The sequence below is a fragment of the Gadus chalcogrammus genome, chromosome 12 (genome assembly GCF_026213295.1).
Source record: "Gadus chalcogrammus isolate NIFS_2021 chromosome 12, NIFS_Gcha_1.0, whole genome shotgun sequence".
NCBI lineage: Eukaryota > Metazoa > Chordata > Actinopteri > Gadiformes > Gadidae > Gadus > Gadus chalcogrammus.
The window spans coordinates 19,919,822-19,943,519 of record NC_079423.1 but is presented as its reverse complement, the minus strand read 5'-3'; the positions used below and the strand labels follow the sequence as shown (position 1 = coordinate 19,943,519).

At 41.9% G+C, this 23,698-nt stretch overlaps 1 protein-coding gene and 2 pseudogenes across 5 annotated transcripts in view; 2 read left to right on the top strand and 1 right to left on the bottom strand.

Annotated features, from left to right (window-relative positions):
- The window catches only part of rabgap1l (RAB GTPase activating protein 1-like), a 193,174-nt gene that overhangs the window by 23,466 nt on the left and 146,010 nt on the right, over positions 1–23,698 (top strand). The window lies entirely within an intron of this gene.
- LOC130392751 (endonuclease/exonuclease/phosphatase family domain-containing protein 1-like) lies at positions 13,695–14,700 on the bottom strand (annotated as a pseudogene).
- On the top strand, positions 18,371–19,147 carry LOC130392750 (endonuclease/exonuclease/phosphatase family domain-containing protein 1-like; annotated as a pseudogene).

Here is a 23,698-nt window from a genome sequence, read left to right as displayed (position 1 = left end):
AATGTATTCGAATTAATTATGGACATTCGAAATTCGTTCGAATTTCATTTTTGGAAAAAGTGACAGCCCTAGTTTAGACTAGAGATGCACCGATTAATCGGCCGCCGATTAAAAAAGCCGGTTTTATATCCAATCGGCCACAATCGGTGACCTGCCGGTCACTGTCGTAATTTCCGGTTTTCGGCCGATCAAACTCACCAGCATGCGCGGTGCGTAGCAGCTCAAGGCGCCAAAACTAGCAAGACTCGGGAAGAAAACATGTCGCTGATTTGGACTTATTTCACTGTGTGCCAGGACGACCCAAAACACAGTGTTTGTAATGCTTGCAAGTCAAAAATAAGCCGTGGGGGATCAACGCCATTGTGTGGTGGTTCAACGCTTCCAACGCGCCAACGCAGCTAGATGAGTCCATGTCCATGCAAGTGAACGGAGCGTTCCCTCTTCGTCATAACTAGGGGTGCAACGGATCAAAAAACTCACGGTTCGGATCGATCCGCGGATCAGAGTCACGGATCGGATCATTTTTCAGATCAGCAAAAAAAAAAAAAAAAATAGCGTTTGTGATTGCTTTAGCCCGGTCTGATTGTGGAAGAAGGGGCTGCTTAAATGCCGCGGTGATGAGCGGTTGTTGAGCCGCTTTCGGTTTCACTCCTGTCAGTGAAACACCGGGGTGATGTCGCTGTAAATGCGTGGCCATGCTCGATGTGTTTTTCTTTATGTTAGCAATCGCTATGTCAGCTACGTGTTACGTCTGTGTGGTAACCTAGGCGACCGGTTTGTGTGGCAGCGCGAGTATATGGAAACGGACGTAGCACTGGAGGCAGCAGTTATCGTTACAGTAGTCACCGAAGTCTAGCCTACTTTTATTTTCCATGCCCACTGTTCTTCATGTTGTACGCTGAGGACAATAAATCACAACGAGCCATAGGACTGTTTGCTTATTGAAAAGGGAACTGTTGCAGACTTTTACCCAGAGCGTGTTAAGTAGCTCTGTCCCTGGAACTAGCAGGAATGGTTACGGCTGTGTGTGGACTGAACATGCGCAAATTTTTTTTTTTTTCATAAATCAATCCGCGGATCATGCGTGTGCCGAACCGAAATAGATGATCCGAACGGATCACGGATCAATGATGATCCGTTGCACCCCTAGTCATAACTATCAAACCAAACATCCTTCACATTCACCGAGCGAACATTATGAAAGTAAAATGCACATTTCTCGCTAAAAATGTTTCCATAAACGCATTTAATAGCGTAACTATGTTACTATTTCCACCCAGAATAAAGAAAGATGTCGGCCGTATGCTTCTGTCCAAGCTCACTACTCTCTGCCAGTGACGTCGGGTCAAGCTCCACGCTGATTGGCTATCGCGGCTAAACGCCACGCGTTGGAGCGTTGAAAGTTCACATTTCTGAACTCCGGACGTTGGTGCGTTGGGCGCGTTACTGCGTTTACGTGCGTAATTACGTGCGTCTGACGCGCCTAAACGCCCCTAAAGGCCTCTACATACCTCCGGATACGGACAGTTTCGTCCGGTCCCGGAGGTGTTTCGTGGGAACAATAACAATAAACTATAAAATAAAAATGTCAGGTATATAGTATAATATAAGTATATACAAATACAATATATATATATATATATATATATATATATATATATATATATATATATATATATATATATATATATATATATATATATATATATATATGGATACATATATATATATATATATATGGATACATATATATGGATGGATGGATGGATGGATGGATGGATAGATAGGACGAAACACCTCCGGGACCGGACAAAACTGTCCGTATCCGGAGGTATGTAGAGGCCTTTTCACGACGCTTCAACGCATGTAACGCGTCTACGCGCCTATACCAATGGTTCCCTATGCAAAAATGCAGAGTTTGGACGCCCCTGAAGCGAGTAACGCGGTTGGTGTGGCCGTACCTTTATTTGTGATGATTTATTCTTGAAAAGGGGAGTTATGATAGCATATAGCCTACCACTAGTTGTGGTTTTAATTGCAGTTATATAAGCAAAATGTTGTCTGGGAGAAGGGTACTCAAGCCAACAAATATGGTGTCTATTATATGATTATAATTATTTCTTAGAAAATCGGTATCGGAAAAACCGGTTTTGGCAGGTCAGACCTCCTTAAAAACCGGAAATCGGTATTGGCCAAGAATTTTGCAATCGGTGCATCTCTAGTTTAGACTACTGTAATTCTCTATATTTTGGTGTGGACCAATGTCTGCTCCGTCGCCTGCAACTGGTCCAAAATGCTGCTGCACGTCTCCTCACTGAAAAAAGGCGATATGACCACATTACCCCTGTCCTGGCCTCTCTCCACTGGCTTCCTGTGGTTTTTAGAATTAAATTCAAAATCCCGTTGTTTACTTTTAAATCTCTACATGGGCTGGCACCTAAATATTTGTCAGAGCTGGTCTGCATCCATGGTCCATCTAGAGAAATTCGGTCAGCTCAGCAGGTGCTGCTGGATGTACCTAGGTGCAGACAAAAAACAAAAGGCGACAGAGCCTTCGCTGTGGCCGCTCCTAATCTTTGGAACAGTCTCCCCCTGAGTCTGAGATCTGCCCAGTCTATAGACCAGTTCAAAACGCAACTAAAGACTCACTTTTTTACATTGGCTTTTAATACAGATTAAGATTTTATTTTATCTTATTCATTGTGGTTGCTAATATGCAATTTTAAGCCTTCTTGTTCTTTGTTTTGTTTTTTACATTGTATTTGTGTACAGCACTTTGGTCAACTACTGTTGTTTTAAAATGTGCTATATAAATAAACTTGACTTGACTTGAAATATACATAGAGGCATTGGGTTGAAGGTTTAGGTTCAAGGAATCGGAAAGGAATTTAAATATGCCATTCAAGCTCTAACTGAATAATCACAATCGCGTTTCTAGCTTAGTGTTTTTTATTCTGAATGAAAAAGTATAACAATACAATGTCTATCACACAATGTGCATTTAACACTTGCAGAATACAAATGAATGAAATTTTTGTTTTTTTTACACCCCAAAACCTCCCTCCCCCCCACCCCCATCAATGGTGAACATACACACAACCCCAGACGACAAACAGTGACCCAAGTACAGAGCACAAACAAAGCAAAAAAAACAACAATAGAGTACAGGAGGGCATGTCAGTTAATAAATAATAATAAAAGATAACTTAAGAATAAAGTCAAAATAAAATAAATAAGAAATAATAACGGTTATTATAGTATTAGTATATTATTATAGTAAATTAAAGGAAGGCTGGATGGGAAAGGTCCTAAGCTACAAGTCTGCGGAGAGACTTTTCAATTTGTCGAAGTGTTGTATAATTGGGCCCCAAGTAGAACCAAATTTGTCAGGTTGACCCCGAAGCGAAAACCTACGCGCTAGGAGGGTTGAGAAAGCAATAGCATTTTTATGTTTATTGTTTAAGTTTGGCTCGGGTTGGGAAATAGAGTCTAGGGTTGGGCAATCGTCTACAAGTTTCCATCGTCCGATAGCGCCCACTAGCGATCGCCGATAGTCGATACTATCGGGGGGTCATCTTAATAATTATTTATTAATATTAATTATTTATAATAATTTATCACTTTGAAAAAAATCGCGTTTTTATTTTTTGATTTTTTTCGTAAAAACAAATACGATGGTCTTCCCCTACGACCAGCTTGAGCCGTGAGCCTCCGCTGATTTAAGTTTCGATGCGTTGGCGCCGGCGGCGCTGTCATGATGACACACGCTGATGACACACAGCTCGTAGCTGTGTTCGAAATCGTTCCCTATCACGGATATAGTGCACTATATAGGGTGCTCGCTATTTTGTAGTGTTGTTCGAATTCTCACTGGTTAATTTCATGCCCTATATAGTGCACTTAAAATACCCAAAATGTGATGTTCCCTACGTGTTACTCCCATATACCACAATGCAATGCAGTCGTGTTTTTCCGGAGGAGAAGAAGAAGCTCAATAACCGCAAGCGGCGAAAACGACTACATTTAATGATGGAGTCTCCGGCTTTCGTTTAGAAATATCAACAATTTATTTGGGATTTAACAAGAAAATTAAACATTCAAAATTAATAAGAAAAACCTTGTTCAAGGAAATGTAACATTCAACATCAATACAACCTCCAGCTTTCCTCTAGAGTGCCCGGTTTGTTTACACAATCTGGGCGCATCTGTCTGCGTCACACAAATACCCGGCGCATTTACTGACGCAAATGACGTTTAGAAATGTTCAGCGTAGTGTCCGAATTCTCGTTTGTACGTTCCCTATGTAGTGCACTATATCATGAACACTATAGGGCAGGGGTTTTCAAAGTGTGAGAGAGTGAGCCCCCCCCCAGAGAAAAAAATTCAGCTGAGCCCCCCCCCCCCCCCCCAATTTTTTTTTCTAAATACCTGTGTTTTGAAAGCTATTTTAATTATTTTACACATTTCAAACATCTCCGATCATAATTTTTGGAACATATTTTTGAAACATTTGAAACAAATTTTTTAACATATTTTTTAAACATATTTCTGAAACATTACATCTTTTTGCGTTTTTAAACAACAAAATGTAACAACTTTATCTAAGCATGTTTTAGCTTAACCTTTTTTAAACACATTTGAACATCTTAATCAGTGTAAACTGCCAGTTTACAGATTCATTCAGGGTCCCAGACTCTGAATTTTCTGAGTCGAATCAGATCTGCCTTTTCAGTCCAGAGATTCGACTATTCGGCGGGGTTTGTTTACCGGCGTTGCTATGGTGACCTCAATTATTATAACCAACTGAAAACGACGCCGGTTTGAAACTAAAACTGTGATTCTGAAAAAAGTATAAATGCTATCAAAATTCCGTTTAGATAGTATTGAAGATACAAGTGTTTAGATTTGTTTAATGGTTTGAACGATGGTAAATGGTTGAAAAAGGAATGAGTTACGATGTCTAGAAGTAGGTGTATCAGAATGGGCTGAGGTCTTCAATGAAAACAGCTGAAAACGAAGCAGTATGAAACTAAAACTGTGATTCTGAAGACATTTTAAATGATATCGAAATTCTGTTTCGATATTATTGAAGATACAAGTGTGTAGATTTGTTAAATGGTTTGCACGAAGATAAACGGTTGAACATTTATTTAGTTATCAGTGTTTCCCCTAGAATTTTTTTTAGGCCCGGTGGTAAGAGCTGATAGTGTGATTTGTTATAAATATTTCACGGGATGCTAGAGTATTTGTTGGTATTTGTTGGACGGGGGGGGGGGGGAGAGGTATGGAGCGATTGTTGACCGGGGGGGGGGGGTGGAGCAATTGTTGACCGGGGGGGGGGGGGGGGGGGGGGGAGCGATTGTTGACGGGGGGGGGCGAGAGAGCGATTGTTGACGGGGGGGGAGGAAGCGATTGTTGACGGGGGGGGGGGGGGGGGGGGGGGTTGTATGTCTTCAAACTTCGTCTGGGCAATGAGGAAAAAGTCAATGATAACATTTTTTTTTATCATGGCCATAGTCTCGTCAATGTGTGGGAAACACTGAACAGTGTTTTTATAAAAACAAAGTTGATTTAATGTAAACTAATTTCATGTACAGGAGCATAAAGCACCAATACAGATTGAGATAGCTGGTGGTGAGCTTGGATGGTTATGATATTATGGCTAATAATAATAATAAAAAAAAAATAATAAATTATTATTATTATTTTTTTTTTTTTTTTTTTTTTTTTTTCTCTTTTTCATTTTTTTGGCCGGTTGTTGGCCTGGCGGGGGCGCTCGTTGGCCTGGCGGGCCGCCAGGCCTGAACAATGGTAGGGGAAACACTGGTTATGTTACTTCTACAGTTGAAGTACGACTGATGATTTGAATCATCGTCTTTCAGGGTTTTCTTCGGGTTTATTTTTTTCTCACGTCGCGCCCCCCCTGAAGAACTCTGGCGCCCCACAGTTTGAAAACCACTGCTATAGGGAATAGTGAGTGAGTGAATAGGGAACGATTTCGAACACAGCTCATGTACCACAGCTGTGACCCGGAAATGGTGCAGCGGGGTGTGATGTCATTTCGCCGTGCGAGCAGACCGGTAGGTTTCGAGCCCCTCCCCTCTCCTCTCGCAGCAGTGAGTGAATACGGCAGGTCAGCGCTACATAGTATGTTTTCCACCGGTGCCAGTTCATTTCAATTACAATTTGCGGGGCTTTTTAAGTTGAAAAAATAGCTACCACAGCGCTTTAAAAAAAAGAATAATAAAAAAAAAAAAAAAAGAAATAAAAATTATTAAAATATAATTATCGCCTTTTTATCGGCTACTTGAGACGATCGACGATGGAATCCATCTATCGTCGATAGTCGATAGAATCGACTATCGGCCCATCCCTATTAGAGTCTGTACCAAATATACACATAGAGGCATTGGGTTGAAGGTTAAGGTTCAAGGAATCGGAAAGGAATTTAAATATGCCATTCCAGTAGTCTACCAATTGTGGGCAGGACCAAAACATGTGCGTAAGATCTGCAGGTGAATTATGACATCGATTGCAGCTATCTTGTACATTTGGGTAAATCTTTGAGAGTTTGGAATTACAGTAGTGTAAGCGATGCAGTACCTTAAACTGTATTATGCTTAAGCGTGAGCATGATGAACTCTTATTCACTCTGATTAAAGCTTGATTCCAAAATGATTCTGATAAACTCACTCCCTTACTCTTTTTCCCAATCTCCCTTAATCTTGACAATATTAGTCTCAGCAGCTGAGTTAATAATCTGATATATTCTGGATATACAACCTTTAAGCTTTGGTGGTGAATCCAAGATTGTTTCATATAATGATTCCTGGGGTAAGTTAGGAAAACTAGGGTTTAGAGATTTGGCAAATTGCCGTACCTGGAAATAACGGAACAGATGGTTTCGAGGGATATTATATTTCACAAATACATCTCCGGAGCTTCCAAAAACCCCACCTATATATAATTGACCAATGTTAATAATGCAGTTTTTAAGCCATAAATTGAATGCATGATCCAGTCTAGAGGGAAGAAAGAGGTGACTTATGAATAGGAGTTAGACTAGACGCAGCTGAGAGGTTAAATCTTTTGCGGAACTGGGATAAGATTTTCAATGTTGTATTTACTATAGGGCTGGATGAGTATTGTCTTGGGGAAAGGGGGAGACTAGAGGTCACCAACGACACAAGGGAGCAAGAGGGGCACGAATTAGCTTCAATTAGACACCAGTTAATTTGAGGGAATTTAATCCAGCACATTATTTTCTGTATATTTGCAGCCCAGTAGTAAAATCTAAAATTTCGAAGAGAGAGACCTCCTTGAGTGCGATGTCTTTGCAACATCACTTTATTTATCCTCGGTAGTTTATTGCCCCACAAAAAGCCTGTAATGAGCTTATCTAAAGTAGTAAAAAAGTTTAGGCAAGAAGAGTGGCAGACATTGGAACAAATACAAAAAGCGTGGTAGAATGTTCATCTTAATAGCGTCAACCCTGCCTGCTAGTGAGAAATATATAGTTTTCCATCTGTCAAAGTCTTCCTTAATCTTAATCAATAATGGAGAAAAATTCCTATGATACAAATGTTCATATTTCCGAGAGATATAAATACCCAGGTATTTAAATTCAGAATTACATTTATGAAATGGCAGTTGCATTTCTGGGGTTTCAGTAGCCAAATTGTTTAAAGGGAAACATTCACTTTTTGCAAAATTCAATTTATATCCGGAACATGGCCCAAATTGTCTAAGAATTTCTATTAATGCCTGGGCAGACTTAGCTGGGTCAGAAATATAAACCAATAAATCGTCAGCATAAAGAGAAGCTTTATGCTTAGTGCCCCATCTAAGAATACCACTAATGTTTGGTGAGGTTTTAAGAACAATTGACAATGGTTCAATCGCAAAAAGTAACGGGCTTAAAAAGCAGCCTTGGCGGGTACCTCGTTAAAATATTCTGAATTTAATCTATTTGTAATGACTGAAGCTTTGGGAGAAGAATATAAAAGTTTAACCCATGACACAAATTGGTGACCAAAACAAAAGTTCTCCAAGACCCTAAACAATAGGGGTGCAACGGATCACAAATCGGGTCACGGTTTTTGAGTCACGGGTCGGATCATTTTCGGATCAACAACAACAACAATAAAGATAACAAGACAAATGTGACTTTAAATAGAATCTTCAACTGTGTAAAAACAAAATAAAGTGAAACATTTGGTAATAATCCTGCTTCCTTTAAGCATGGTCAATATTTAAAAAATGTACAATCTGAGGCATTATTCCTTCTTCTTTTTAACATGGATAGGATAGTAAGTAATCCCTAACCCTGGATTTACAATTCGGGATGTCTGCATTGCCTGGGGAGAGTTTAGAGTCTACACTCTCCCAAGGCAATGCAGACATCCTTATCTTCTTTTTTTTATTTTGGTAGTGAAATACAGTTTCTGAGGTGTTTTATTTGGCATTTTGTAAATCCATTGATTTTGGTTGGGAGACTCATTGCTCATTGAGTCTAACTCTCTTATTGATTTTAAAAGTTTGTCTTGTTTCTCTCTGCGTACCTTATTTTGTGAGGAAGAAAAAGCTATAATTTCTCCCCTGATGACGGCTTTGAGAGTCTCCCAGAGAAGAGAAGGGCTTACATTGTCTTTCTGGTTGTTTATGAGAAACTCATCAATAACCTTATTTATCAAATCACAAAAGCTTTTATCACCTAGCAGGAGAGAGTTGAGCCTCCACAGAGGGCGGGGTTTCTGCAAGAGATTAAATGACAGATCTAGGATTAATGGCGCATGGTCTGATTCCACAATTGCAGAATATTCTGTATTGGCCACTGATGGGAGAAGAGTTTTATCTATAAAAAAATAATCTATACGGGAGTATGAATGGTGTACATGTGAATAGAAAGAAAACGTTTTCTTGTGGATCAATGCATCCAACCTGATCCATAAAGGCTGATAAGGCCTTAGCCATTTTTAACGGAGATATTGAAGCAGGGTTGGATCTATCTAGATTGGGGTTTATTAGACAATTTAAATCACCTCCAAATATCAAGTGACAAGAATTTAGAGAAGGAATATTGGATATAATTTTCTTATAAAATCTTCATCATCCCAATTGGGTGCATATACATTAACTAGTATCACTGGTGTATGAAAAAGTGATCCAGAGACTATAATGTAGCGGCCATTCGGATCAGAAATAACATCTGCTGCGGTAAAATGAACTTTTATATGAAAAAGAATTGCCACTCCCCTTGATTTGCTATTGAAATTGGAGTGGAATATTTGACCGACCCATGATCTTCGTAATCTAAGCTGATCCCCTATTATTAAATGTGTCTCCTGTAAAAAATGATTTCAGATTTGAGTTTTTTAAGGTGAGCAAAAATTCTAGCTCTTTTAACAGGGCCATTTAGCCCCTTAACATTCCAACTGACAGATCTGGCAGTGTCTCCTCCTTTTATTACTCCAATTAACATTACTTTACTCTGGGTTTTTTATTATATTCCATTTGTGAAAGGTAGAGGTAGTGTGTATCCCAAAAAACTCTGGACACCCTGAGAAAAACCCCCAAAAAAACAAAAGAGAACAAAAACAAAACAAAAGAACAAATTTAACACGTTCCATTCCTAGGCTAGCCGCAGGATTCCCTTATCTTGTCCCCCGAGAGACATTTCCTATATTTCTCCTATTTTGAGAGAAAACACCCAACTTATTCAAATCCTATATTAAATTGAGTGTATAATTTTCCACAAGAAGTACAAACCAACTGCATAAAAGCTTACATCTGAGCCACAGATGAGTAAAGATGAGTAGTCGCCTCATTAACAATGAGTGTGAATAGCAGTGCCAATATCTTCATCGGGACATGAGAAGTGTGTGCTCAGTACCTGCTCAGTGCTCACACAGTTCAGCTCTTACATTGTCTTATCTAAATTAGCCTGCAACACGCCGCTCATAGAAGGCCCTCGCTTCTTCAGGGGTGTCGAAGTAGAATGATTCTCCATCGAAGGTGACGCGCAGACGTGCCGGGTATAACAGTCCGATGCGGATGCCTTTTTTGTACAGCTCCTGCTTTATGCCATTAAAAGTAGCTCTCTTTTTGGCCAGGTTAGCACTCATGTCTTGGTACACTCTCAAAGTCACATTGCAGTGTAGGGCTGCAACTAACGATTATTTTAATAATCGATTAATCTGTCGATTATTTTTTCGATTAATCGATGAATCAGATAGAAAAAAATAAATAAGAAAATTGGAATTGCCGCATCTTTATTAAAAAACGGAACATTACTTCAAATTCACAGTGCAGACTGAAGTGTAAAAACACCAGGTTATTGCTCCAACGTCCCGGAACTATTAAAAGTAATATTAAATAATAAAAAGATTAAAAAAACATAACTGGGATAGCACAAAAAAAAACATACAATGTATGATATACTTTTATATGTATATAAGGGATGTCCATGGTTAACCGGTCAAACCTATTGATACCATTTTCGAGACTCCTTGAAATATAACTTTTAATATTGCTTTAATTGCTGATAAGATGATGATAGTTCAAGATAGGACATTAAACAGGTCATAATTCTCTCTTTACTATCTATTTTATATTACTGGGAAAACAAGTTTTCACCAAAATCTCTTATTATTTATTTTCTGCTGCATTTGAACGCATCAATCATATTACTGAGCCGACCTGAACACATCACATTTGACACTGTGACCATTGGTTAGGTTTTTTTTTTAAGCTAACTAGCTCTATATCCTGCCGATTTTATGCATTACTATTTTTAACTGACGGGACTTTCTACACCGTCCGGTTGTGTGATTACTACCGCTGCTTTGAATGACTTGATGCACGCGGTGCCGACTCCGAGCCCGTCTGCACAACGTCTGCAGCAGCAGCAGCTGACAGAGTTTTCGGTTGGACTAGACGGATACTGAGTTGAAGGAGTTTTTTTTTAACCCAAAGACAGTGAAGGTACAACACTTTTATGTAGGCCTACAGTCCAGTTTTAAGATTTGACCAAAATACAAGCTGTGGTCGCTCACACTGCTCGCTGTGGGCGTGCATGAACCGTGAACCAACCTGTTGGCGGCTGGCTGTAAACAGTGCTGCGCCTATGAGTAACTTATTAATCGCGCGACACAACGAATCGACGACCAAATTCGTTGCCAACACATTTAGTAATCGATTTTTATCGATTTTATCGATTCGTTGTTGCAGCCCTATTGCAGTGTTTCAGTTCGTGTTTCATTGCCCACCTTAATGTTTTTTCCTTGTCAGAGAAGTTATGGAAGCACACAATGAAAGGACTCGGCTTTGGGGATCCTCGTTCCGGTAGCGGGCCGGTGCGGTGCGCACAGTTGATGGGCGGGGGTGACGTGAATATCTCCCCAAGAGCCTCCATCAGAAAGTCGGCTATGTACTGCTTCGGCTCCTTGCCAGTCTCGCTGCCCTCCGGTATATTCACAATGCGGAGATTAGATCGGCGCAATCTATTTTCCAGGTCTTCTACTCGGTCTAGGAGGTGTTTGTTTTGGGACTCCAGGGATTTTACCGTTGCTTCGGTCGAAGTGATCCTTTCAAAGTTTTCTCCCACTCTCGTTTCGGTTTCAGTGAGGCGTTTATTAAATGAGTTCACATCCCCTCGCAGCGCGTCAACAGAGGCTTTCAATGACTGTGACGTGGTTTGTATTAGCTTCGCCATATCCTCCTTCATACTGGCTCGTTGGTTTTCAAGCATGGCTGAGAGTTGTTGAACCGTAGCAGGCTCGTTAACTTCGGTAATAGCAGGTTGAGTGTGTCTGTAGCGGAGCCTGCGCTCGTCGTCATGTTGGCTAGCTGTTCAGGTTGCGAATTAGCACGAGTTATGTAAGCTTGAATTCCTTGTTGTTTGCAGCGTTTTGATGGCATATCTTATTTATTCCATTTCCAATGCGCATTCAGCGGCTTGTTGTGAGGCAAAAAGTGAAACAACAGGACCGTATTGAAGGTAAATAATGCAAATTAGTCGGGAGCCTCTTCTCGCGCGTCTGTTCACTACATCGTCTAACCCGGAAGTCCCACAATCGCGTTTCTAGTAGGGTTGCCGCGGTGTGGACATATTCACACCGAGTAATACGCTTGTGTCAACACCGGTATTACCGGTATAAACTGTATTAACTTTGAAACTATAGGTCAACCGCCAACTTCTCCGTCAACTCTCCTCTCACACTCGGTGACAGCGGCTGGCAGCGCGCCAATTCTCTGCGTTTTATAACGTTCTATATATAATAGTATAATATAATTGTATATATCATTTGTTTACCGGCGTTGCTATGGTTACCGGTCTTGTAAGGAAGCCCGTCAATTCTCGACACGCCAATTCTCCCGCACAGAGCAGAACTCTGGCCTATTCTACACATTTTAATTTTCTTAATCATAATTCTATTATTCGTTTTTACTGAATTAGTTTTTTATTACAAAGAAAACAAAAAAAATTAACTCTGAGTTGCCGGTGTGCAACACCGAGTAATCGGTGTTGGCCTCAACACCGGTAATACCGTATACCGCGGCAACCCAATTTTTTAGTAGTGTTGTCAGTCACGATACTGGATTTTCTAACTTCGACACTATACCTGGAAAAATATCGATATTCTATTCCATTTTCGATATCTGGGGAAACGTTTTTTTCAGGAAAGAACATACCCAAAGTAAATAGAGTATATCTCCACAACTGCAAGGGCGATAATGTCATCTTTGTGCCAAAAGAAAGATTGTTGTGCAAGTGAAATATTCAATGGGGATAATACTTGGTTAAAGTGAATAAAGCCATGGAACACAGCATAAGTGGAAGATAATATTTCCACCTGAAATAATTATCAGTTGGTCGTTATCAGTTGGGAGCGCTGTCTTACTATGAGACACAAATAAAGATATCTTACAATCTTGACACTTAAAGTTCATGGCAAATATAATCGAATGCACCAAGGCAAACACTCGCAAATAAATATATGGCCACTAGATTGCGCTGAAGATTATGTTTTCTGATTGAAGGCAATTTACCTATTTCCTAAGAAACCTTCTCTTATTCATTGATTGAAAACACCATGTTTAGTTGCAAAATTTGGCCCAGACACTGGATAATCTGTTTATGGTGGTTTTATTCGATCAGAATCAACTTTGTGGACAAAAATCACAAAGGTAATACTTCATTTTTGGTTGTTAAAAGAAAAGGGGACGTTTCTTCTTAAAGTGCGTATTGGAAGTTAATGTTTTTAAAAATATTTATACATAACATTCTCTGAAAATTGCTCTTTGAAATTAAAATGCAGGATTTTATCAGTTTAAAAAAGTATATCGGCAAAAAATCGAGTTTTAAAGTGACTATTTTGAGCAAGGCTTCAAAAACCGTTGTTTTTTTATGTGATACGTCAAACGCGTCATATTACGTAGGAATTGGTAGACGCGGTCGCTGTTGCTGCCTCAGCTCTATGCGTAGTTGTGAGTAGTTACCGCGGTGAGGGGTCTTGTATTCCCCCCCCCCCTGTGGTTTTTGGGTTTTTCTAATCGACGAGATGAGGTTTTGTATCTGTGGGGGTTGTTCCAACTCCGACCTCCTGTCCGTCCATCTCCGATTTCACAGTTTCCCCGATCGGAGAAAGGATGGAGCAGGCTTTCGAGCCTGCAAACCCTCACGTTAGTTGTACTCACTCGTTCTCCAGTAGGGGTATACACACGACCTCTTTGACGCCAGGGTTGTTGGCCTTTTCACTGGAGCAGCGCTGAAGGTCCCAGGTGGCCAGGCCCGGACCGGCGACCGGCCCGGCCCGGCCGTCCTGCGGGCCCGGTGCCACGCGGGGCCGCAGGGACACCATCTGCGTGGGTCCTCCCGGCGGGAGGTCGAGGTCGTCGCTCCGGAGGCTGAACGAGGTTGGGCTCGGATGGGACCGACCCGTGTAGGTCAGCCCGCCGTTGGTATTGGTGGACGGAGTTCTTGAGCGCTCCACAAACACCTGGAAACGGATCTTGTCCAGTAGGGAGCAGTTTATGTGATCGACCCGAACCAGGTCCTCGATGCTCTTGAACGGACCGTGTTGGGTCCGATGTATGAATGTAAGCATTTCATACATCCGACAATGTTCCGGGCGATTTTCTCCGTGATGCCGCGGATGCTCATGAGCTGCGTCGGGGTGGCGGTGTTGATGTTCATGCCGCTGCAGGACGACATATGCTCCGGGTCTCTCCGCAGGGAGGACGGGGAGTGCTGCGACGAACTGGTCCTACTCGACACGCAGATCTCCACTTTAATAATCTCCAGTTTGGTGGCGCCTATCCCACTCACCAGCGCTAGGTCCTCCACCTTCTTGAAGCCCCCGATGCAGTCCCGGTACTCCACGATGCTCCGCGCCACGGGGCGGTTGACACCGGGCAGGGTCATGAGCTCTTCCTCCTTGGCCGTGTTGATTTTCAGCCGCTCCTGGTTCACCATAATTCTCCTGACACCACAACTCTATCTCCCTCCTATTGCCATGGTGTCTCCCCCTTTTAGGTGGTTGCTGTTCTCCCTCACGGCTAGCTGGCTCAAAATTGTATGGAAGTGGTCCGAAACTGTTATCCATTGTTGTTATGTTGCCTATGTAGTCTATGATGATTAGAACGTCCGTCTACCAATTCCTACGTCACGCTCGAAAACGAGCGTTTGAGATGCGGAAGTAAAATTGTATCACAAAAACGTAGGGGTGCAACGGATCAAAAAACTCACGGTTCGGATCGTTCCTCGGATCAGTCACGGATCGGATCATTTTTCGGATCAGCAAAAAAAAAAAAATAGCGTTTGTGATTGCTTTAGCCCGGTCGGATTGTGGAGGAAGGGGCTGCTTAAATGCCACGGTGATGAGCGGTTGTTGAGCCGCTTTCGGTTTCACTCCTGTCAGTGAAACACCGGGGTGATGTCGCTAAATGCGTGGCCATGCTCGATGTGTTTTTCTTTATGTTAGCAATCGCTATGTCAGCTACGTGTTACGTCTGTGTGGTAACCTAGGCGACAGGTTTGTGTGGCAGCGCGAGTATATGGAAACAGACGTAGCACTGGAGGCAGCAGTTATCGTTACAGTAGTCACCGAAGTCTAGCCTACTTTTATTTTCCATGCCCACTGTTCTTCATGTTGTACGCTGAGGACAATAAATCACAACGAGCCATAGGACTTTTTGCTTATTGAAAAGGGAACTGTTGCAGACTTTTACCCAGAGCGTGTTAAGTAGCTCTGTCCCTGGAACTAGCAGGATTGGTTACGGCTGTGTGTGGACTGAACATGCGCACAATTTTTTTTTTTTCATAAATCAATCCGCGGATCATGCGTGTGCCGAACCGAAATACATGATCCGAACGGATCACGGATCAATGATGATCCGTTGCATCCCTACAAAAACGGCTCAAGATGCCACTTGTAGTGTCGATTTATTAATAAAAACTAAATAATCGTGTATTCGAATTTTTTTCCTATATGATTCTTCACTGCAGTATCTAACTTCCAATACGCACTTTAAGTTGTTATTTGCGAGTTTTAGTCACAGAATGATATGGTTTGGAGTAAGTGGAGGCTCAGCTTTCATGTAATATATAGGTAGTTTGTGAGGGTCCAATTTCGTGAAAAAGATTGCTATTGCTGTGCATGTGCACAGTTATGAAACCCAAAACCTTGTTCTTGCATATGACTTTCCTTGATAATTTGCCTCAATCCAAAGTACTTCCAAACTGCACTCCTCCATCACTACTCCATTTTCTTTCTACCTAAGGCGTTCGCGGAGGCGCTGCACTTGAGATGCTAGCTGTGTTGGCTAACCTTTAGCTAACGCCTTCGAATCACTGCCAGAGACCGCACTGCGAGTGAGTGACAGAAGGTGGGGCTATATTAGTCAGTTAACTCGCTTTCCGAGAGAAGAGAAGACAATCTCTTCAAAATAGAAGTATCAATTGCAAATACTTCTATTTTGTGTGATTTTGCGGAACAAAAGGTTGTTCTGCAGTTTCTAAAAACATTTGAATAAATAGCCTTTATATTAACATCCACCCAAAAACCAGAAAATCTCAACTTGCCCAAACATTTTTTTTTTAATTGCCCCGGGCAATTGTGTGTGTGTGTGTGTGTGTGGTAGGGGTGCAACGGATCACAAAACTCACGGTTCGGATCGTGTCACAGTTTTTGAGTCACGGGTCGGATCATTTTCGGATCAACAACAAAGATGACGAGACAATTGTGACTTTAAATAAAATCTTCAACTGTGTAAACAAAATAAAGTAATAATCCTGCTTCCTTTAAGCATGGTCAATATTTTAAAAAATTGCAATCTGAGGTATTATTCCTTCCTCTTTTTAACATGGATAATAAATAATCCCTAACCCTGGATTTATAATTCAGGATGTCTGCATTGCCTTGGGAGAGTTTAGAGTCTACACTCTCCCAAGGCAATGCAGACATCCTGAATTATAAATCCAGGGTTAGGGATTATTTATTATCCATGTTAAAAAGAGAAGGAATAATACCTCAGATTGCAATTTTTTAAAATATTGACCATGCTTAAAGGAAGCAGGATTATTACTTTATTTTGTTTACACAGTTGAAGATTTTATTTAAAGTCACAATTGTCTCGTCATCTTTGTTGTTGATCCGAAAATGATCCGACCCGTGACTCAAAAACTGTGACACGATCCGAACCGTGAGTTTTGTGATCCGTTGCACCCCTACCACACACACACACACACACACAATTGCCCGGGGCAATTAAAAAAAAAATGTTTGGGCAAGTTGAGATTTTCTGGTTTTTGGGTGGATGTTAATATAAGGCTATTTATTCAAATGTTTTTAGAAACTGCAGAACAACCTTTTGTTCCGCAAAATCACACAAATAGAAGTATTTGCAATTGATACTTCTATTTTGAAGAGATTGTCTTCTCTTCTCTCGGAAAGCGAGTTAACTGACTAATATGCCCCACCTTCTGTCACTCACTCGCAGTGCGGTCTCTGGCAGTGATTCGAAGGCGTTAGCTAAAGGTTAGCCAACACAGCTAGCATCTCAGTGCAGCGCCTCCGCGAACGCCTTAGGTAGAAAGAAAATGGGTAGTGATGGAGGAGTGCAGTTTGGAAGTACTTTGGATTGAGGCAAATTATCAAGGAACATATGCAAAAGGTTTTGGGTTTCATAACTGTGCACATGCACAGCAATAGCAATCTTTTTCACGAAATTGGACCCTCACAAACTACCTATATATTACATGAAAGCTGAGCCTCCACTTACTCCAAACCATATCATTCTGTGACTAAAACTCGCAAATAACAACTTAAAGTGCGTATTGGAAGTTAGATACTGCAGTGAAGAATCATATAGGAAAAAAATTCGAATACACGATTATTTAGTTTTTATTAATAAATCGACACTACAAGTGGCATCTTGAGCCGTTTTTGTAGGGATGCAACGGATCACATTGATCCGTGATCCGTTCGGATCATGTATTTCGGTTCGGCACCGCATGACCGCGGATTGATTTATGAAAAAAAAAAATTGTGCGCATGTTCAGTCCACACAGCCGTAACCAATCCTGCTAGTTCCAGGGACAGAGCTACTTAACACGCTCTGGGTAAAAGTCTGCAACAGTTCCCTTTTCAATAAGCAAAAGTCCTATGGCTCGTTGTGATTTATTGTCCTCAGCGTACAACATGAAGAACAGTGGGCATGGAAAATAAAAGTAGGCTAGACTTCGGTGACTACTGTAACGATAACTGCTGCCTCCAGTGCTACGTCTGTTTCCATATACTCGCGCTGCCACACAAACCTGTCGCCTAGGTTACCACAGACGTAACACGTAGCTGACATAGCGATTGCTAACATAAAGAAAACACATCGAGCATGGCCACGCATTTAGCGACATCACCCCGGTGTTTCACTGACAGGAGTGAAACCGAAAGCGGCTCAACAACCGCTCATCACCGTGGCATTTAAGCAGCCCCTTCCTCCACAATCCGACCGGGCTAAAGCAATCACAAACGCTATTTTTTTTTTTTTTGCTGATCCGAAAAATGATCCGATCCGGGACTGATCCGAGGAACGATCCGAACCGTGAGTTTTTTGATCCGTTGCACCCCTACGTTTTTGTGATACAATTTTACTTCCGCATCTCAAACGCTCGTTTTCGAGCGTGACGTAGGAATTGGTAGACGGACGTTCTAATCATCATAGACTACATAGGCAACATAACAACAATGGATAAGTTTCGGACCACTTCCATACAATTTTGAGCCAGCTAGCCGTGAGGGAGAACAGCAACCACCTAAAAGGGGAGACACCATGGCAATAGGAGGGATAGAGTTGTGGTGTCAGGAGAATTATGGTGAACCAGGAGCGGCTGAAAATCAACACGGCCAAGGAGGAAGAGCTCATGACCCTGCCCGGTGTCAACCGCCCCGTGGCGCGGAGCATCGTGGAGTACCGGGACTGCATCGGGGGCTTCAAGAAGGTGGAGGACCTAGCGCTGGTGAGTGGGATAGGCGCCACCAAACTGGAGATTATTAAAGTGGAGATCTGCGTGTCGAGTAGGACCAGTTCGTCGCAGCACTCCCCGTCCTCCCTGCGGAGAGACCCGGAGCATATGTCGTCCTGCAGCGGCATGAACATCAACACCGCCACCCCGACGCAGCTCATGAGCATCCGCGGCATCACGGAGAAAATCGCCCGGAACATTGTCGGATGTATGAAATGCTTACATTCATACATCGGACCCAACACGGTCCGTTCAAGAGCATCGAGGACCTGGTTCGGGTCGATCACATAAACTGCTCCCTACTGGACAAGATCCGTTTCCAGGTTTTGTGGAGCGCTCAAACTCCGTCCACCAATACCAACGGCGGGCTGACCTACACGGGTCGGTCCCATCCGAGCCCAACCTCGTTCAGCCTCCGGCGACGACCTCGACCTCCCGCCGGGAGGACCCACGCAGATGGTGTCCCTGCGGCCCCGCGTGGCACCGGGCCCGCAGGACGGCCGGGCCGGGCCGGTCGCCGGTCCGGGCCTGGCCACCTGGGACCTTCAGCGCTGCTCCAGTGAAAAGGCCAACAACCCTGGCGTCAAAGAGGTCGTGTGTATACCCCTACTGGAGAACGAGTGAGTACAACTAACGTGAGGGTTTGCAGGCTCGAAAGCCTGCTCCATCCTTTCTCCGATCGGGGAAACTGTGAAATCGGAGATGGACGGACAGGAGGTCGGAGTTGGAACAACCCCCACAGATACAAAACCTCATCTCGTCGATTAGAAAAACCCAAAAACCACAGGGGGGGGGGAATACAAGACCCCTCACCGCGGTAACTACTCACAACTACGCATAGAGCTGAGGCAGCAACAGCGACCGCGTCTACCAATTCCTACGTAATATGACGCGTTTGACGTATCACATAAAAAAACAACGGTTTTTGAAGCCTTGCTCAAAATAGTCACTTTAAAACTCGATTTTTGCCGATATACTTTTTTAAACTGATAAAATCCTGCATTTTAATTTCAAAGAGCAATTTTCAGAGAATGTTATGTATAAATATTTTTAAAAACATTAACTTCCAATACGCACTTTAAGAAGAAACGTCCCCTTTTCTTTTAACAACCAAAATGAGGTATTACCTTTGTGATTTTTGTCCACAAAGTTGATTCTGATCGAATAAAACCACCATAAACAGATTATCCAGTGTCTGGGCCAAATTTTGCAACTAAACATGGTGTTTTCAATCAATGAATAAGAGAAGGTTTCTTAGGAAATAGGTAAATTGCCTTCAATCAGAAAACATAATCTTCAGCGCAATCTAGTGGCCATATATTTATTTGCGAGTGTTTGCCTTGGTGCATTCGATTATATTTGCCATGAACTTTAAGTGTCAAGATTGTAAGATATCTTTATTTGTGTCTCATAGTAAGACAGCGCTCCCAACTGATAACGACCAACTGATAATTATTTCAGGTGGAAATATTATCTTCCACTTATGCTGTGTTCCATGGCTTTATTCACTTTAACCAAGTATTATCCCCATTGAATATTTCACTTGCACAACAATCTTTCTTTTGGCACAAAGATGACATTATCGCCCTTGCAGTTGTGGAGATATACTCTATTTACTTTGGGTATGTTCTTTCCTGAAAAAAACGTTTCCCCAGATATCGAAAATGGAATAGAATATCGATATTTTTCCAGGTATAGTGTCGAAGTTAGAAAATCCAGTATCGTGACTGACAACACTACTAAAAAATTGGGTTGCCGCGGTATACGGTATTACCGGTGTTGAGGCCAACACCGATTACTCGGTGTTGCACACCGGCAACTCAGAGTTAATTTTTTTTGTTTTCTTTGTAATAAAAACTAATTCAGTAAAAACGAATAATAGAATTATGATTAAGAAAATTAAAATGTGTAGAATAGGCCAGAGTTCTGCTCTGTGCGGGAGAATTGGCGTGTCGAGAATTGACGGGCTTCCTTACAAGACCGGTAACCATAGCAACGCCGGTAAACAAATGATATATACAATTATATTATACTATTATATATAGAACGTTATAAAACGCAGAGAATTGGCGCGCTGCCAGCCGCTGTCACCGAGTGTGAGAGGAGAGTTGACGGAGAAGTTGGCGGTTGACCTATAGTTTCAAAGTTAATACAGTTTATACCGGTAATACCGGTGTTGACACAAGCGTATTACTCGGTGTGAATATGTCCACACCGCGGCAACCCTACTAGAAACGCGATTGTGGGACTTCCGGTTAGACGATGTAGTGAACAGACGCGCGAGAAGAGGCTCCCGACTAATTTGCATTATTTACCTTCAATACGGTCCTGTTGTTTCACTTTTTGCCTCACAACAAGCCGCTGAATGCGCATTGGAAATGGAATAAATAAGATATGCCATCAAAACGCTGCAAACAACAAGGAATTCAAGCTTACATAACTCGTGCTAATTCGCAACCTGAACAGCTAGCCAACATGACGACGAGCGCAGGCTCCGCTACAGACACACTCAACCTGCTATTACCGAAGTTAACGAGCCTGCTACGGTTCAACAACTCTCAGCCATGCTTGAAAACCAACGAGCCAGTATGAAGGAGGATATGGCGAAGCTAATACAAACCACGTCACAGTCATTGAAAGCCTCTGTTGACGCGCTGCGAGGGGATGTGAACTCATTTAATAAACGCCTCACTGAAACCGAAACGAGAGTGGGAGAAAACTTTGAAAGGATCACTTCGACCGAAGCAACGGTAAAATCCCTGGAGTCCCAAACAAACACCTCCTAGACCGAGTAGAAGACCTGGAAAATAGATTGCGCCGATCTAATCTCCGCATTGTGAATATACCGGAGGGCAGCGAGACTGGCAAGGAGCCGAAGCAGTTCATAGCCGACTTTCTGATGGAGGCTCTTGGGGAGATATTCACGTCACCCCCGCCCATCAACTGTGCGCACCGCACCGGCCCGCTACCGGAACGAGGATCCCCAAAGCCGAGTCCTTTCATTGTGTGCTTCCATAACTTCTCTGACAAGGAAAAACATTAAGGTGGGCAATGAAACACGAACTGAAACACTGCAATAGGGCTGCAACAACGAATCGATAAAATCGATAAAAATCGATTACTAAATGTGTTGGCAACGAATTTGGTCGTCGATTCGTTGTGTCGCGCGATTAATAAGTTACTCATAGGCGCAGCACTGTTTACAGCCAGCCGCCAACAGGTTGGTTCACGGTTCATGCACGCCCACAGCGAGCAGTGTGAGCGACCACAGCTTGTATTTTGGTCAAATCTTAAAACTGGACTGTAGGCCTACATAAAAGTGTTGTACCTTCACTGTCTTTGGGTTAAAAAAAAACTCCTTCAACTCAGTATCCGTCTAGTCCAACCGAAACTCTGTCAGCTGCTGCTGCTGCAGACGTTGTGCAGACGGGCTCGGAGTCGGCACCGCGTGCATCAAGTCATTCAAAGCAGCGGTAGTAATCACACAACCGGACGGTGTAGAAAGTCCCGTCAGTTAAAAATAGTAATGCATAAAATCGGCAGGATATAGAGCTAGTTAGCTTAAAAAAAAACCTAACCAATGGTCACAGTGTCAAATGTGATGTGTTCAGGTCGGCTCAGTAATATGATTGATGCGTTCAAATGCAGCAGAAAATAAATAATAAGAGATTTTGGTGAAAACTTGTTTTCCCAGTAATATAAAATAGATAGTAAAGAGAGAATTATGACCTGTTTAATGTCCTATCTTGAACTATCATCATCTTATCAGCAATTAAAGCAATATTAAAAGTTAATTTCAAGGAGTCTCGAAAATGGTATCAATAGGTTTGACCGGTTAACCATGGACATCCCTTATATACTATAAAAGTATATCATACATTGTATGTTTTTTTTGTGCTATCCCAGTTATGTTTTTTTAATCTTTTTATTATTTAATATTACTTTTAATAGTTCCGGGACGTTGGAGCAATAACCTGGTGTTTTTACACTTCAGTCTGCACTGTGAATTTGAAGTAATGTTCCGTTTTTTAATAAAGATGCGGCAATTCCAATTTTCTTATTTATTTTTTTCTATCTGATTCATCGATTAATCGAAAAAATAATCGACAGATTAATCGATTATTAAAATAATCGTTAGTTGCAGCCCTACACTGCAATGTGACTTTGAGAGTGTACCAAGACATGAGTGCTAACCTGGCCAAAAAGAGAGCTACTTTTAATGGCATAAAGCAGGAGCTGTACAAAAAAGGCATCCGCATCGGACTGTTATACCCGGCACGTCTGCGCGTCACCTTCGATGGAGAATCATTCTACTTCGACACCCCTGAAGAAGCGAGGGCCTTCTATGAGCGGCGTGTTGCAGGCTAATTTAGATAAGACAATGTAAGAGCTGAACTGTGTGAGCACTGAGCAGGTACTGAGCACACACTTCTCATGTCCCGATGAAGATATTGGCACTGCTATTCACACTCATTGTTAATGAGCGACTACTCATCTTTACTCATCTGTGGCTCAGATGTAAGCTTTTATGCAGTTGGTTTGTACTTCTTGTGGAAAATTATACACTCAATTTAATATAGGATTTGAATAAGTTGGGTGTTTTCTCTCAAAATAGGAGAAATATAGGAAATGTCTCTCGGGGACAAGATAAGGGAATCCTGCGGCTAGCCTAGGAATGGAACGTGTTAAATTTGTTCTTTTGTTTTTTTTTTGTTCTCTTTTGTTTTTTTGGGGGTTTTTCTCAGGGTGTCCAGAGTTTTTTTGGGATACACACTACCTCTACCTTTCACAAATGGAATATAATAAAAAACCCAGAGTAAAGTAATGTTAATTGGAGTAATAAAAGGGAGGACACTGCCAGATCTGTCAGTTGGAATGTTAAGGGGCTAAATGGCCCTGTTAAAGAGCTAGAATTTTTGCTCACCTTAAAAAACTCAAATCTGAAATCATTTTTACAGGAGACACATTTAATAATAGGGTCAGCTTAGATTACGAAGATCATGGGTCGGTCAAATATTCCACTCCAATTTCATAGCAAATCAAGGAGTGGCAATTCTTTTTCATATAAAAGTTCATTTTACCGCAGCAGATGTTATTTCTGATCCGAATGGCCGCTACATTATAGTCTCTGGATCACTTTTTCATACACCAGTGATACTAGTTAGTATATGCACC